The sequence below is a fragment of the Rutidosis leptorrhynchoides genome, chromosome 5 (assembly GCF_046630445.1).
Source record: "Rutidosis leptorrhynchoides isolate AG116_Rl617_1_P2 chromosome 5, CSIRO_AGI_Rlap_v1, whole genome shotgun sequence".
Lineage (NCBI taxonomy): Eukaryota > Viridiplantae > Streptophyta > Magnoliopsida > Asterales > Asteraceae > Rutidosis > Rutidosis leptorrhynchoides.
Genome location: NC_092337.1, coordinates 234015036 through 234030576, shown reverse-complemented (window position 1 = coordinate 234030576; position 15541 = coordinate 234015036).

The following is a 15541-nucleotide window of genomic DNA, read 5'->3' as shown; positions in this document are numbered from 1 at the left end:
CGATTATCATTGTAATAGTATTTTACACACACACACACACACACACACACACATATATATATATATATATATATACATATATATATATATATATATATGATATTAAGATATATTAATACACCATGTTAACATGTTAACATAACAATTTAACTTCTCATTTAAGTGTAATAACAATGGATCTATTACATTTAACAAGATCGTTAACTTAAAGGTTTCAAAACAACACTTATATATAACGACTAATAATGACTTAACGACTCAGTTAAAATGTATATACATGTTGTATATTAAGATGTATTAGTAAAATTTTGAAAGACTTCATGACACATACCAATGTACTTCTACATAACAAAAATGCTTACAATTACATTCTCATTCTTTTTCATCAACAATTATACTCGTATGCAACCGTATTCGTACTCATAGAATACCCAGCACCTAGATGTACACACGATTGGTATATACACATAAAAATCTACTCCTTAGCAGCCTTAAATGATTAAGGAACATGTGGAACCAACCATTTGTCAACTAGCATGAATTATTTAGCAAGAAAACAAACTTAAGAATCTTTTCTTTCTTTATAATGAGTAAAAATGTTTTTATGATTTCACCTCATTTTTCCATTCCATTTTCTCATACTTACACTCCAAATTCTCTCTCAAAATACTCCTAACATCATACTTGATCATCTCCAAGCATTTTCACCATCTTTTAGCTTCAATTACAAGCTTTAATCATCATAAAAACAACCATTCAAGAACACTTCAATAAATCTTTCAAACTTGCTAGATTACTTCCAAGCTTTCAAATGCATTCCATGTAATCATCCAAGATCAAGAAACTTTTGTTAATCTCAGTAGGTTTTCATTCTAAATCAAAGATAAGAATCATATTCAAACTTTGGTTCAATTTCTATAAACATAACTATCTTAATTCAAGTAGTAATCTTATTTGAACTTGTTTTCGTGTCATGATTCTACTTCAAGAACTTTCAAGCCATTGAAGATCCTTTGAAGCTCAAGTTTATTTTTCATCATTTCCAGTAGGTTTACCTACTAAACCTGAGGTAGTAATTATGTTCATAACATCATTCAATTCATATATATATATATATATAACTATCTTACTCGAAGATTTAAACTTGTAATAACTAGAACATAGTTTAGTTAATTCTAAACTTGTTCGCAAATAAAGTTAATCCTTCTAACTTGACTTTTAAAATCAACTAAACACATGTTCTATATCTATATGATATGCTAACTTAATGATTTAAAACCTGGAAACACGAAAAACACCATAAAACCGGACATACGCCGTTGTAGTAACACCGCTGGCTGTTTTGGGTTTGATAATTAAAAACTATGATAAAATTTGATTTAAAAGTTTTTCTTCTGGGAAAATGATTTTTCTTATGAACATGAAACTATATCCAAAAATTATGGTTAAACTCAAAGTGGAAGTATGTTTTTTAAAATGGTCATCAAGATGTCGTTCTTTCGACGAAAATGACTACCTCTTTAAAAAATGACTTTTAAACTGTATTTCCAACTATAAACTTATACTTTTTCTGTTTAGTTTCATAAATTTCAATTCATTATGAAACCATAGCAACTTGAATCACTCAAAACGGTTTTGAAACGAAGAAAAGATGGGTAAAACAAAATTGGATAAATTTGCTAGTTTTAGCTACGAAAATTTTGTAACAAATCTAGACTAAACATATCCTAACTACTTTATATTGTATTATACATATTATGTAAATCTTAGGATACCATAGACATGTATACAATGTTTTGACATATCATATCGACCCATCTATATATATATTTCGGAACAACCATAGACACTCTATATGCAGTAATGCTTGAGTTAGCTATACAGGGTTGAGGTTGATTCCAAAGTAATATAAATACTTTGAGTTGTGATCTAGCCTGAGACTTGTATACACTGGGTCATGGATTGATTCGAGATAATATATATTGATTTATTTCTATACATCTAACTGTGGACAACTAGTTGTAGGTTACTAACGAGGACTGCTAACTTAACAAACTTATATCATAAAAACGTAATAAAAAATGTTGTGAATATATTTCAATCATACTTTGATATATATGTACATATTTGTTATAGGTTCGTGAATCGACCCGTGGCCAAGTCTTATTTTCCGACGAAGTGAAAATTTGTGAAAATGAGTTACAGTCCCATTTTTACTATCTAATATTTTTGTGATGAGAATACATGCAGTTTTGAAAATGATTTACAAAATAGACACAAGTAATTGAAACTACATTCTAGGTTGAATCGTTTTACCGGATATCGCTCTTGTTGAACTTGGTAACCTAAGAATTGGTGTTTATTATAATTGCCACCAATTGACGCGAATCCTAAAGATAGATCTATGGGCTTTGAAACGCCCCAGTCAGAGAATTTGAACTGCTTTAGTACTTCGATGTTTATATATGGGGATATTCTAGATGCATTTTGTTAATGTCGGTTACCAGGTGTTCAATCATATGAATGATTTTTATGCAGATTGCATGTTATTGAAAGATGAAATCTTGTGGTCTATTATTACAATTTGATATATAGGTTAAACCTATAACTCACCAACATTTTTGTTGACGTTTAAAGCATGTTTATTCTCAGGTGATTATTAAGAGCTTCCGCTGTTGCATGCTAATTTATAGACAAGAGTTGGAGTCAGCATGCTTGTATAATATTGTTTAAAAACTGCATTCAAAGACATATATTGTTGTGTAATATGATTGTAAACCATTATGTAATGGTCGTGTGAAAAAGCTATATTTTAGATTATCATTATTTGATAATCGTCGTAATGTTTTAAAGGTTATGGTTTGTTTTAAAAATCGAATGCAGTCTTTGAAAAACGTCTCATATAGAGGTCAAAAACCTCCCAAAGAAATCAATTAATATGAAACGTTTATAATCAATATGAACGGGACATTTCAAAAATGAACACCACCCAACAATATCTAACTGTCTGATCCAAAGGGCAATACGTACGTCAACCGACACTTACGACTCTAACTCATATTATCTGACCGGAATCCCTCGGTAACAAACCTTACCACCTAGAGATCTGTCGGACAACTCTGTCATCTGTTTTCGAGATTCCTTTCCTGGAACACATCTATACTCTGAAGCTCTGACTGTTCCAGGGCGTTGGGGGTCACAGCGTTACCGTCACTATCAGCCATACCTGTACTGCACAACATCTCACACCAAAGCTTAGTAACACTGGTTAGCAACTAACAACTAACGCCGTTATACCTATCTCATTCACTTAACCTATGCCACAAGATATGTTTGACGTGACATTCGATTTGAGAACATGTCACTTCCGTGAACATGCTGCCAAATCCAAGCTCTAATACCACAATTGTAACACCCTGTTTTTTTTAACACAGAGGAAATGACATGTTTAGAAATCAGACAACCGTATAAACGGACACCTGTATTATGTTACACTATTATGAAAGACTCGACATCAGAGTTCTAACTCGTAAAACATATCTTCACCAACCCATCTTCACCTTGAATCTAACATGCACAACCTGAACCTGCAAGGGTGGAAATGTGGGGGGGTTAGCACACAAATAAGTGAACGGAATCCATCTAACAGATCAAGTATAAGCATCAATCAGTAACAAGCACAATAGTATGCTAACGTCCTACCAGTATACATACATAAGTACTAAACCTGCAAAGACTATCTCTATGTTATGGTCCTAAACTAGCATACGAGCAACCAAGTACTGAACCTATAAAAGCCATCACTATGTAATCGCCCCGATCTAGCATATTATTAGTTAAGTGTTGAACATACAAGGCTATCACTATGCTACTGTCCTGAACTTGTGATATGAATGAAACAGACAGTTTTATTTGTGCGGTGTCGTTAGGTCGCAAGGCGTCAGAATCAGCTGATAAGAGCGGAGAACAGTGGTTTATTATTTATATTTTCAGGGCCTAAATTGACTTTTAACTTTCTAAGGTAGAAGGTGTAAGTTAACCTAGGGTCATACTTTTGAATGATTTAATGAAATGAAGATCAAGTGGATAATTTTCTTTGGTTAAATTATCTGGATAAAGGATAGTAGTTGGTTTTAAGCTAATAGTCCTAATTGCGGAAAAGTAAAGAGAATGAAAGGATATCCAAAGTATGCAGATCAGAGAAATATTGACCAAAATATCAATTTGGGCTAGGGAAAGGTAATTATGTTTATGTTAAAGCTAAGATTGAAATGGTGTAGATCTAGTTGGATGAGCCAATTACACATTCCTACTTATCTCTAGACTCTCAGAGTTCTCGTTGAGTAGTTAAAAGTATGTCACTTGGTTGTATAATTGAAATCTAACTATACCTCGGAGGTTATCCTCAGTAAAGAACTAGGTTTATTAGTGAGTTGAGTTCTAATCCCAATCCTATTTATCAAATTAGTTAACTGAATAACATCTTGCTGTGTTGATTGAACACCGATCACAAATGGAAGGAGTCCGCCGGGTTAAGTTGACAAAACCTTAAATGAAAAATAACAACCATTTCATCATACTAATGAGATCATACCAATCCAAACATTATACATCATTACAGTTGATATACCGAAAGTAAAGCAGATAGAAACCTAATAGATACCCAAACATTTCATATGACTTAATCCTAGGGCAACAATCAAACAAGAACATGCAATAGGTTTGGGTCATACGGTTGAGGCACTAAATAGATCTTAACAACCCCTAAGAGGTCTCTTTAGAACAGTCAATAGGCATGCTAGGTCATTCATGTTTCAATTCCTAAGTTCCGTGTCCTAAAAGCGCATTAGATGCCTCTCGGGAACTCCCGCCATATCGAGTTCATAGAATCTTTAGATACAGTATATCCAGGGGTCTTAATCCTATGAAGTAGCTAAGTTCATATAGGTATATAACTCCTGATCACAACCTAGGTTGGTCAATCCTTAAGATGCTAACTGAAACGACCCGACCCAATCCATAGGGACGAATACAGTAACATATGAGTACATCGCGAGGCATTTGACCTCTATATGATACGTTTTATAAACATTGCATTCTTTTGAAAATATATACCATAAATGAATATTTAAAATTCAATGTTTTCGACATCTGATGATTTCTACATATAGACAATCACCGTAAATAACAGTTTACAAGAATACTTCCGTTGACAATGCAGTCAAAATAAATACACGGTGATGATTTTGTGAATGCAATGCTTCCTCGAATAAAACATGTATGACTCCATGCACATGGTTTCTCTAACATATATTCAAACAGCGGAAGACTTCTAGGAACCTGAGAATAAACATGCTTTAAATGTCAACATAAAGTTGGTGAGATATAGGTTTAATGCTAGCAACGTTATAAATATAGACCACAAGATTTCATATACATAAACGTTTTAATAAAAATATTCTAAGTGGTTGAGCACTTGATAACCATACTTAACATTTAATCAACGTCGCATATTCCCTTTATTATGAAATCTCACTACACTGTACCAAGTGTAGTCACCGAAACGAAGTACTGTGCAACCGTTGAATACTGGTCGTCCAGTCCGGTTGGGGTTGTCAGACCCAATAGATCTATCAACAGGATTCGCGTTTACAATACCACATGTAAATAGTAGTTACCAAGCTACAGGGAAGTATGCCAGTGGTACAACTCAACGTAGAATATATTTTTTTCACTTGTGTCCATAACGTAAATCATAAAATGCATGTATTCTCATCCCGAAATATTTAGAGTTTAAAAGTGGGACTATATACTCACTTTTGCCTTGAAGGTATTTAACTCGACTTGGTCTCCGATAGATATCACGAACCTAACCATATATATATATAATATATCAACATATTTTCTTTTCAGGTAATCGTTATATATATATATATATATATATATATATATATATATATATATATATATATATATATATATATATATATATATATATATATATATATATATACATATATATATACTTATAATACTTTTAATATTTTCTTAGTCCGTAGTTAGCAGTCCGATGTTAGTGGTCCACAATTAGTTGCTCAATAAAATAAATAAAGACCCCATCGTATTCGTATTGATCAGAATTAATCTCGACCCATGGTACCATGTTGCCAAATGACGTGTTGCGTACATAAAGTACCGTGTTGTCAAATGACGTGTTGCGTACAATCATGAGGTCTTATGATTAATCTTCTCGTGTTGTTTACGGGTGGTCCTGAAATATATAAAATCAAATCATAAGTAATTATATATAAAATATCATATTAATTAGAAAAGATATGATTAATTTACTTTATCTCCAAATATTTTCGTAGCTAAACTAGCTTCGGATACCCAATCTTGTTTTAGTCGTAGTTTCTTCATTACAACTCCGTTTTTGTTGGTTCAACTTGCTACTTCCTTGGATCGAGTCAAATTTTAAGAATATGAACTGAAAATACCTTAGTTTGTATTCGAAATCACAGGTTATAGGTCAAACTTTGGTAAAACTTATGAAAGTGATCATTTTCCATCATAAAAACAACATTTAATAATCATTTTTCTAAAAATACTTACACTTTGAGTTAAACCATGAAATTTTTATGTGTTAACATATTCATAAGAAATATCATTTTTCCAGAACATTAACTTCCAATTCAATGGTCAAGATGGTTTTTAATTATCCAACCCAAAACAGCCCCCGGTTGCACTCCGACGATGTAGATTCAGTTTTTAAGGTGTTCTTTGTAAAACCAAGTTATATCTTGTTAAGTTAGCATATTATTATGATATATTACAGGTCTTGAAGTGTTTTAAAAGTTAAGTTAGAAGGATCTATTTAGTTTGCAAACAAGTTTGAAATCATTCAAACTATGTTCTTGTTGTTAAAATTTTACAACATAAAATAAGATAGCTATATAATTATGAATTGAGCAAGATTATGAACAAGGTTACTACCTCAATTTACTTGGACAAAGTTACTGTAAGAGATAAGAAAAAATCTTGGAATCAAAGAGTGGTGGAGTTAGATCAAAAGGTTGGAAGTATACTTCTTCAAATGGGTGGTTATTTTGATATGTTCTTGAAAGAGTTTTCTTATGGTGTTTAAGGCTTGTAATTGAAGCTAAATGATGGGGAAAATGCTTGGAGATGATCAAGTATGAAGTTAGGAGTATTTTGAGAGAGAAATGAGGGTGTAGGTATGAGAAAATGGAGTGAAGAAATGGTGTTCATTCATAAAAACGTTTTTAGTTTATAAAGAAAGAAAAGGATTCCTAATTTTGTTTTCTTACTAATAATTCATGCTACTTGACAAATCCTAGTTACCTCATATCTAGGGTAGTAATAATGTTGATTAGGATGTTGATTTGATGTGTATATACTAATAGTAAATACATATAGAAGCTGGGTATGATACGGGTACATATACCCTAGATATACGTATAGAAATCTTGAGGAAACGGAATGAGAATTCAAATATAGCTATCTTTTGTGAATATACTTATATTGTTTTATGTATTTAAGTCCTTAAAAAGTGATTAAATACATTATATATTCGATACATGTATAAGCATTATAGGTTATAAGTATATATATCAAAGAATGTTACGTATAGTTATCGTTTTGAAAACTTAAGTTAGTAGTTTCAAAATATACTTATAACTCATTGTCATTAGTACACAATGAGATGTTAAACCATTCTTAGATCATGTTAAATATATATAAATACATATATATACACAAACATATAATTATCGTATGTTATATAGTTCGTGATATCATCGGTCAAATTGGACGGTCAAACGTTGTGTAAAACTCTTTTCAAAAACAAAAGTCTCAACAATTTGGATTGCTTATCATGTTGGTAAGGTTTAATTTATGTAAATATTAATCTCATAAGTATAAAACGATTGGAAGAATCCGGGTCGTTACAGTACCTACCCGTTAAATAAATTTCGTCCCGAAATTTGAATGGGATGGTCATGGCTGACAATAAGTATGTTTTCATGACGTATAGGAGGTGGAAATTAGAGTTTTATTATCATCAAGTAATATTGATAAAGCAATTTGATTTTTGTGAAGAGTACGAGTGAGGCTATCACCAAAGGGTGAAATGATTAGGTATAGATTCGTCATATCTTTTGACGTAGATAGGATTGATTTCCAAGTTCAAGAGATTTGGAGTAAAATCTTCATAATGAGATTTGATTCTTTGATAATCAAGGAAATTAGAATCCGCTTTAAATGCGATCATCTATTTTGATTGCTCTGTCGGATCTTTTACTATAAATCCACCTCCCTTCATTTCCTTACAACTCATACCTTCTATTCTTCTTCCCTCAATTCATACTTTAAAACATTTATCAGTATGCTTCATCCAGTACTAATCCTGGATATACTCTTAACTTTCATCTCTGTCATTCTTCTTTTTCATCTACCTCCAGAGGATTTTATTTATTTCTACTATTACCTTGGGGTTATAGTATTGTTAATTCTCCCGTGCCTTTACGTTGCAATACGTATTGATATACACGATTTGAATTTATTTGTGGTTGTCGAGCTTTATATTTTCTTTTATATTTAACAGTTCCATACTTCTGTTTCCTCTTCCCGACTTCGAGTCAAGCGAATAATGGTCCGGAATTCGTAGGTATGGATTTTGAAATAAACATAATTAATGTTCTAAGAAGGAAATAGTAATTGCACGATCTTGATTTGGTAAGTTACCAGAATGTCCGAAAAGATAGAATTATCAAGGAGATATGTTCTTAATATGTTTGGAGATTGGGTAGAATGTAAGAGTTGTGTAACATGGCACATGATGACGTTATGATCTATGAATCATTATGTTCCATTTAGAAACTCAGCATGAATTACTGTAATATAATCACGTTGATCAAGTGTCATTATATTATACTAATTTATGCTTCAGTTTCCAACACTACTTCAAAACATTCATATTTTAAACTCGAATTTTTCAGAATTTAGAAACTAACACAGTTTCTTTTATGTTGTAACGCAAATATTGTGAAGAGATAAATGATTTTTGATGAGGATAGTTGGGAATATATCTTCAGGAATATCGGAGATATTTATAAGGAAAAATACGATGATATCTTAGAATATCTAAGATCAGGGAATGACGCGGAAAATCTGTTTGTGAAGGTTTAGAATAAGGAGTAAGGTTCTTACTAACGGTTTTAGCAGACACTGAATCATTTGAATCCTTTGAAGGTAGATTTCGTCATTGTGATTTGTCCACGACCTCCTTTATACTTTGCTCAATCCGTTTTCCAGTACCAAATTTTTCGTTCGAGCTTTTCCAATCTATTATTCTTTATTGTCAAACTTCTGACCGTAATTGTTGTCTACTGTCTTTACCACTTTATCAGTCTTTTCAAAAAATTAATAGCACTAATTCATAGACTGGAGCATTTTTCAGAAACTTCACATTTGAAATATGTAATTCTTGGGGATAGACGTTGTATATATATATATAACTGCCGAAATAGAAATGCTGCGAGATTTCAAAATACCAATTGTTGATTCCGCCAAAGGGTTAACGAGTTGCTGGTACATCTGCTGATAATGTCGTGGAATATAAAAGGTTCCCTGGTAACAAAAGGGTAATCGTATGTATTACAGGTTATAATAAGGCTACTTCGAATGGAAAGTCAAGGTTGACTTGCTGAAACTGTGACAAAATTTGCTATTTTGAAAAGGAATCGCAAAGTTATTTTTGCTAATAAATGCTAAAAGATTTAATGCGGATACGTGTTAAATTATGTCCTTGGTTTTGAGAGCTTTTTAGGTGCAAAACTGCGGGTAATGTGTGATTGGATCATCATCTCGATTGTCCATTATTTGAAGTGTCTTCAGAAATTTCGAAGGGTTTGATCATAGATTGTAATTGTTAATATACATATGATGTTTTAGGACTTTGAATGATACAAATATTTTTCTGGGTTCCAAGAATCGAATGATGTTCTAGCATAGTTTTAAAGTCAAAGTATAGTTTTGAAAGATGTAAGAGTCCTAAGAGTGATGTCTTTTGTTAAGTCTTGACTTGGATTTCTTTTTGTCGTAATCAAATTTGGATGAGAATGGTTGTTTTGATTTTTATGAAAGAATGTATATTATTGTGAAGGTAGTGAGTATAGTTGATGATTGTTGAATCAGATTCGAAGAATATAATCATATTAATTGTGAATTTATATATCTCTCGGGTATTACCTACCCGTTAAAAAAAATTTCATAAGTAATGTTTTGTACCAGAGAATTTTATTACAATCTTTATGAAAATATATGTACATATATATCTTCTTCAGATGTAATCATGAATTTAATAAGTCAATATAATATTAGACTCATTTGATTTTCAGTTTGAGCTAGAATAAGTAATCTCTAAAACGATTAGGAACCACATATTCTTCACAGAATATTAATGAAGTTATGGATCAATACTTCATTATTTATTCTTATATATATTTCCTTAGTGAATCATGCTGATACTCATTGAACTCTTGCTAACTTCGCAAGATATGAATGTTGTTTCCCAGTAAGCTTCGAGTACATTGAAGATGAAAGTGTAAAATCAAACATATTATTGAATAATACACTTGGTTTATTATAAAACGAAATTCATTGAATTGAAACAGGGATTGTAGTTAACGATGATTAAGTTGCTGATGAAGGACGTACATCATTGCATATTTGTAGTATGAATTTAAACGAGTAGTATCTACCCTTTTTCAATTCATACTTAATAGCTTAGTACGAAAAGATTTATTTTGGTTTCCGAATTCATATATATAAAATATTTATATAAATTCTTCAGAAGAATGAGTTAATACTTCATAACTCGTTGATGCAATATACGCGTTATTGATGATGTCCACGGTGATTCTTGAACTGGTGGAGCTTGTGAAGTTAAAGTTGCTGACGATTCTAACGATGTTGACAGCACTGACTGTGTTGGTGAGGCTAAGGGTACTGCTGATGCTGTTGGTAAAACAAGTCTAGCTTGTACCTTACGCATCATTCTTGTCGGGGTTTCTACTCTTCCTTTTATCATTTCTGTCCACTCATCTGATTTATGGTTAAGGCAGAAATAGGTAATCTCTATGTCTTTAGAGATTACATAATCACCATAGAATGTTTCTCCGATGAAGTTATGAATCAATACTTCATCGTTTGTTGTTGTTGGTACTTCTTGGTATCTATGGTGCGTGTGACGTTGATATCCGAGGTACGGATGGTGATATTGAGGCGTGTGATGCGGATGTGATTGTTGGTGGTGGTAATGATCCTGTTGATGTTGATGATGGTGATAACGTTGATGCTGGTGATGTTGCTGGTGCTTAGGGTATTGAGGCTTGCGATGTTGATGTTATTGACGGTACTGGTTATGCTGCTAATGCTGCTGATGGTGTTTGTAACCTTCGTACCGTATTCTCCAAAGCCACTACCCGAGTGCGAAGCTCGTTGACTTCTTCTATTACACAGGGGTGATTGTCGGTTCGGACGAGTGGATAAATAAAATATAGAATTTGATGTAGTATATAATCGTGACAAGATACTCTGGAAATGAGAGAGAAAATGGTTTCTCGAACAGGTTCGCCGGTAAGTGCTTCAGGTTCATCGTCAATAGGGCAATTTGGTGGATGGAAGGGATCACCTTCTTCTTGTCTCCAATGATTGAGGAGGCTACGAACCCATCCCCAATCCATCCAAAATAGATGATGACTGATTGGTTGATCCATTCCGGTCACACTGCATTCAGAGCTTGAGTGGTATTCTATATCGGAATCCGAGGGACTTCAACTAGTGACGAGTTCCATTTTGTATGATTGAATAAAGGATTTTTCGATATGAAATGATTTTCTGGCTATCGGGTGGTATTCTAATTATATAGAATATCCACATATATAGAACAAAAGATCTCATAGATTACGGAGGGATTTACGGAATATGTCAGACAAAGTTTACAGTAACAGATACGCGTAGATATGAATTAGCAAATATGCTAAGATATGAATTTTGTCTATACACCATTCATGCAATGAATGCAGTAAGACGCGTTTAGACTTAAGATGATAAGCAGGTAATTTCCTATAGATGATAAGTAGATGATTTTCGACACAAACTGATAAGCAAAATTTTGACATGCAGACACGGTCGAAGTCCAGACTCACTAATGCAACCTAACGACTTATCAGTTAGACACACTAATGCAGACCTGGTTCGCTAAGACCACCGCTCTGATACCACATGAAACGACCCGACCCAATCCATAGGGACGAATACAATAACATATGAGTACATCGCGAGGCATTTGACCTCTATATGATACGTTTTATAAACATTGCATTCTTTTGAAAAGATATACCATAAATGAATATTTAAAATTCAATGTTTTCTACATATGATGATTTCTACATATAGACAATCACCGTAAATAACAGTTTACAAGAATACTTCCGTTGACAATGCAGTCAAAATAAATACACGGTGATGATTTTGTGAATGCAATGCTTCCTCGAATAAAACATGTATGACTCCATGCACATGGTTTCTCTAACATATATTCAAACAGCGGAAGACTTCTAGGAACCTGAGAATAAACATGCTTTAAACGTCAGCATAAAGTTGGTGAGATATAGGTTTAATGCTAGCAGCGTTATAAATATAGACCACAAGATTTCATATAGATAAACGTTTTAATAAAAATATTCTAAGTGGTTGAGCACTAGATAACCATACTTAACATTTAATCAACGTCGCATATTCCCTTTATTATGAAATCTCAATACACTGTACCAAGTGTAGTCACCGAAACGAAGTATTGTGCAACCATTGAATACTGGTCGTCCAGTCCGGTTGGGGTTGTCAGGCCCGATAGATCTATCAACAGGATTCGCGTTTACAATACCACATGTAAATAGTAGTTACCAAGCTACAGGGAAGTATGCCAGTGGTACAACTCAACGTAGAATATATTTTTTTCACTTGTGTCCATAACGTAAATCATAAAATGCATGTATTCTCATCCCGAAATATTTAGAGTTTAAAAGTGGGACTATATACTCACTTTTGCCTTGAAGGTATTTAACTCGACTTGGTCTCCGATAGATATCACGAACCTAACCATATATATATATATAATATATCAACATATTTTCTTTTCAGGTAATCGTTATATATATATATATATATATATATATATATATATATATATATATATATATATATATATATATATATATATATATATATATATACATATATATATACTTATAATACTTTTAATATTTTCTTAGTCCGTAGTTAGCAGTCCGATGTTAGTGGTCCACAATTAGTTGCTCAATAAAATAAATAAAGACCCCATCGTATTCGTATTGATCAGAATTAATCTCGACCCATGGTACCATGTTGTCAAATGACGTGTTGCGTACATAAAGTACCGTGTTGTCAAATGACGTGTTGCGTACAATCATGAGGTCTTATGATTAATCTTCTCGTGTTGTTTACGGGTGGTCCTGAAATATATAAAATCAAATCATAAGTAATTATATATAAAATATCATATTAATTAGAAAAGATATGATTAATTTACTTTATCTCCAAATATTTTCGTAGCTAAACTAGCTTCGGATACCCAATCTTGTTTTAGTCTTAGTTTCTTCATTACAACTCCGTTTTTGTTGGTTCAACTTGCTACTTCCTTGGATCGAGTCAAATTTTAAGAATATGAACTGAAAATACCTTAGTTTGTATTCGAAATCATAGGTTATAGGTCAAACTTTGGTAAAACTTATGAAAGTGATCATTTTCCATCATAAAAACAACATTTAATGATCATTTTTCTAAAAATACTTACACTTAGAGTTAAACCATGAAATTTTTATGTGTTAACATATTCATAAGAAATATCATTTTTAGACAACATGAACTTCCAATTCAAAGTTCAAGATGGTTTTTAATTATCCAACCAAAACAGCCCCAGTTGCACTCCGACGATGTAGATTCAGTTTTTAAGGTGTTCTTTGTAAAACCAAGTTATATCTTGTTAAGTTAGCATATCATTATGATATATTACAGGTCTTGAAGTGTTTTAAAAGTTAAGTTAGAAGGATCTATTTAGTTTGTAAACAAGTTTGAAATCATTCAAACTATGTTCTTGTTGTTAAAATTTTACAACATAAAATAAGATAGCTATATAATTATGAATCGAGCAAGATTATGAACAAGGTTACTACCTCAATTTACTTGGACAAAGTTACTGTAAGAGATAAGAAAAAATCTTGGAATCAAAGAGTAGTGGAGTTAGATCAAAAGGTTGGAAGTATACTTCTTCAAATGGGTGGTTATTTTGCTATGTTCTTGAAAGAGTTTTCTTATGGTATTTAAGGCTTGTAATTGAAGCAAAATGATGGGGAAAATGCTTGGAGATGATCAAGTATGAAGTTAGGAGTATTTTGAGAGAGAAATGAGGGTGTAGGTATGAGAAAATGGAGTGAAGAAATGGTGTTCATTCATAAAAACGTTTTTAGTTTATAAAGAAAGAAAAGGATTCCTAATTTTGTTTTCTTACTAATAATTCATGCTACTTGACAAATCCTAGTTACCTCATATCTAGGGCAGTAATAATGTTGATTAGGATGTTGATTTGATGTGTATATACCAATAGTAAATACATATAGAAGCTGGGTATGATACGGGTACATATACCCTAGATATACGTATAGAAATCTTGAGGAAACGGAATGAGAATTCAAATATAGCTATATTTTGTGAATATACTTATATTGTTTTATGTATTTAAGTCCTTAAAAAGTGATTAAATACATTATATATACGATACATATATAAGCATTATAGGTTATAAGTATATATATCAAAGAATGTTACGTATAGTTATCGTTTTGAAAACTTAAGTTAGTAGTTTCAAAATATACTTATAACTCATTGTCATTAGTACACAATGAGATGTTAAACCATCCTTAGATCATGTTAAATATATATAAATACATATATATATATACACAAACGTATAATTATCATATGTTATATAGTTCATGATATCATCGGTCAAATTGGACGGTCAAACGTTGTGTAAAACTCTTTTCAAAAACACAAGTCTCAACAATTTGGATTGCTTATCATGTTGGTAAGGTTTAATTTATGTAAATATTAATCTCATAAGTATAAAACGATTGGAAAAATCCGGGTCGTTACACTAGCATACAAATCTATCGGTCAAACCGTACTAATTTAACATAATTAAGCTAACCTAAAATTCTATCATGACAACATACAGATTAATTAAGCTAACATGGTAATATCGGAACACATTATTAAACATAAATGATAACAATACGTGTTTAATTAAAAAGACAAGCGTTTCGGATAAAAACCTGAAAAGACTGAAGAAATCTGCCCGAGATCGCAGGAACTCGGCGGGATGTCCTCCGGAAAATAAAAGCTAAGCTAGCTACTACTAAAA